Below are 3432 nucleotides of genomic sequence, written 5' to 3' on the forward strand. Positions count from 1 at the left end.
ATTATTCAAAATGGGTGACCCTGGAGGACATTATGCTGAGTGAAGTATCTCAGTCACAAAAGGACAAATACTGCATGGTGCCACTGTTGTAGAAAGTGACTGACATCAGGGTTGGGGTAAGACTGAGAAAAACTGGATTGATTATGTATACAGAATTGAAACAGATGAGGAAGAGAACAGTTTAAGAGTGATATATGATAGCATATTACGATTATCACAGGAATCCAGAATTAAGGTTGCATAGTGGAGTGTATTGGGGGGGGGTCAGGATCAGGGTTGGGGTCAGGGGGATTGTATACCAGCAAAGAAGTTTATCTTTTGCTTTTCAAAGATAGGGGTGAACTGGGGGGAAGGGGGTAAAGAAAAAAGCGCAACAATCAATGAATGAAAACCCAAAATATCTGTAAATGTGCATTAAAATTAATAAAATAAAATAATGAAGTTTTGAAAATCAAAGTCTTGCTAAAAATAAGGACAAAGAAAAAATAATAATTTAACTACATATATTCTTTCATTCAAGTGACAAAAGTATGACAAACTGGCAAATGGAAGATTGATATAAGTAGATCATTAGTTGTTGGCAGCTGTCCGATCAACTATGATTCAAAGACCTTGGAAATAAAAGTATAACATCCTGAAAAAAATTTGAGAATGCTTTAAATTAGATGTAATGCTGAAGATGTGCAAATTTTTCAAGGAATAAATTAGGAGTAATTCCAAAAGTGTATGACTTTAGAGGAGGCAGAACAAAGGACTGTCCCCGGGACAGGTCCTGCCACTATATTGAGGCAAAATAGAGCTGGAAGGTGTAGAATCTAGCAGAATCGGACATTTCCAACTGCCAGAAACTTGCCAAATGGATAGATCTTTCTGACAGCCAAGAAAGCATCCTCTTCTTGTTGGATGTCAGGAAGGGGCCCTCAGGGCCCATGAGGAGGGAAGGGGAAAGTGGAGTGACCTATCTCAGAGGGATGGCTTTAGGAGGTTGAGAATTGAGGCTAATGTTGGGTGTTGTCAGATTCAAATGGCAAAGGGGCTTTGACCTTTGGGACCAGTAAGAAATAAGAAAGTTGAGAGGAGAGTAGTACAGGCGGATATGGAGAAGTTTGGTCTATTTCAGAGAGGATAAACCAGACCAATAAAGAGCCTGGACAAGCTCTTGCTCTGCTTTGACAGCAAATAAGACTGCAAGAGCCACTCTCTGAGAGGACACCTAAGCTCTGGGTCATGACTGGCTACCATTTAGCTGTTAGCAAGCCTAGAGGGTTGCCTTGCTCTCCCTTTTGGCCAGTTGTGGAGAAGTGGAAAGGAGGTTTCAGCCTATGACTGGCTGTTCTTTCCAGTCAGGATGATAGGACAATTTCTGGTTTGGGGGCATCACATTTGTTGGAAAAAGATTCAAGGGATGGGGAGAAAGAAACTGATCCCAAGAAATGAGTAGGCCTTTATTGCATGGTCTGACAGGGACACCAAGTGACCTGATCACAGGTGGAGAGAGTCAAAATGGTACAGAGGCAGTCAAGGGCAGCCTCTTTTTATAGAGTTTGTTCGGGAGCTAGGGAAGACAGAGCTTTATCAGGATACATTATCTGGTCAGGTTTCTATTTGGCTGCTTTAGATGTTATCAGGTTTCTCAAGGAGGGATCAGGCCTGGGTGCAACTGTCACATTTTTCCTCCAGAGAGCCTGGAAAGGGTTTTAAGAAGATGGGGGAAGTGATCCGACTGGGGTCCTCAAATAACTCTGGCTTATGTGTCAGAGATTGTTGTTGGTCATTGTTGTTAGGTGTTCTTGAGTTGGCTCCAGCACATAGAAACCCCATGAATAACAAAATTAAACCTTGTCCAATCCTACACTATCCTCTGCAGGAATAGACATAGGAGACAAATGCAAGAAGCAGACAGGAAGCTGTTGCAATAATCAGGGCAAGAGATGACTACTAAAATGGCACTCAGGAATAGTGAGAAATGATGAAGGTCTGGATGTGTTTTGAAGTTAGAGTCTAAGATTTTCCAACAGATCAGATGTAAACTGTGTGTGAGAGGAAGACAGGAATTAAGGGTGACATGAAGGATTTTTGTCTGAGAAATTAAAATAAAGTAGTGACCACTTATTTTTGACTGAGAAGGCTATAGGAAGAACTGGTTTGGAGAAAATACTAGGAAATCAGTTTAACAAGATAAGTTTGAGATTGTGGCTCATCATCCAAGTGAAAGCGTCTAGAATTCAGAGGAGAATTCTTAACTGGTGATTTCTATTTTTACATCATCACCATATTGTTGTTATGAACAGACTCATAGCTGACCCTCCAGTGGGTTTTCAGAGACTGAAAATCACATGAAAGGAAATTGCTGATCTTTCTCCTCCAGAGCAACTGGTAAATTCTAATCACTGGGCTTTGGGTTGACAACACAACTCCTTACCTGCTAGGCCACCGGAACATCAACACAGTGATAGCATTTCAAGTCATAAGCATTAATCAAGTCATTTTTACCAAGTGAAAAAAGGAAATCTGGGATGGAGAGAGGAAGACAAAAGAGCATTTCTTTTTTGGGGGGGAGGGGTCACTTTAAAAAAAAATTAAATTTTATTAGTTTTAATGAACATTTACAGAGATTTTGGGTTTTTATTCATTCACTGTTGCACTGTTTTCTCTACCCTCCTCACTAGTTTGTTCTTCTTTCCCCCCACCCTTGAATGTCTGTTTTAATTGTCCAATTGCCACAGTGCTTGTCAAAGCCAGTTCTGATTAATCTCCTTTGTCAGTGTGTCCTTTGCCATTCCCTATCACTCCTCCCTGAGAGAGACTTCACCCTGATTCATAAGGAAAAGGGGATGGCATATTCACTTAGCTACTTCCTGCTGAAAAGGGATGCTGTAGGTTTCAGGGTGAAGATCTTCTCTCACTACTCTACAGGGCCCTTTTGGCAATAGGAAACACATAGACCATTATGGAGATTGATTTTGGAATTTAGATGCACTGTTATCAATTGTGCTTAGCTGTACATGTTCATATCCTTGAAGATGTATCATGGAAGTGTCGCAGCCAAGAAGACACAAATTTAACTAACAAGTTAAAAGTACATGAGTCAAAAATTAAAAAGCAATATTCTGAGTAGAGGTTCTAATAGTGGCATAAGTCAAGTTACAGAAGGAAGGTGGTTCTTACAATAAAAGGCCTATTGACGAGCACTTTGTCTATTATAGTGTAGAGGTTAGGAACCACAAGATGTAGAGGCTCAGCTATGCCATTTATTGTTCTTAAGTCCTGGAGTAAATTCCATCTACCACTGGGTTGTTTTACAACTCAGAAGTCCGCATGCAAGGCAGAGGTGAAGTAAGGAACTGCTTAAGAGGTTTTCCGTCCATTCCAACAACTAAGAAATAGTGAGAAGAGTTGGGACCTCAGAAGGCGTTTAGGACCAATTAGTAG

This window comes from Elephantulus edwardii, unplaced genomic scaffold (assembly GCF_000299155.1).
Source record: "Elephantulus edwardii isolate Elephantulus edwardi_28Jun2011 unplaced genomic scaffold, EleEdw1.0 scaffold00443, whole genome shotgun sequence".
In the NCBI taxonomy this organism is placed as follows: Eukaryota; Metazoa; Chordata; class Mammalia; order Macroscelidea; family Macroscelididae; genus Elephantulus; species Elephantulus edwardii.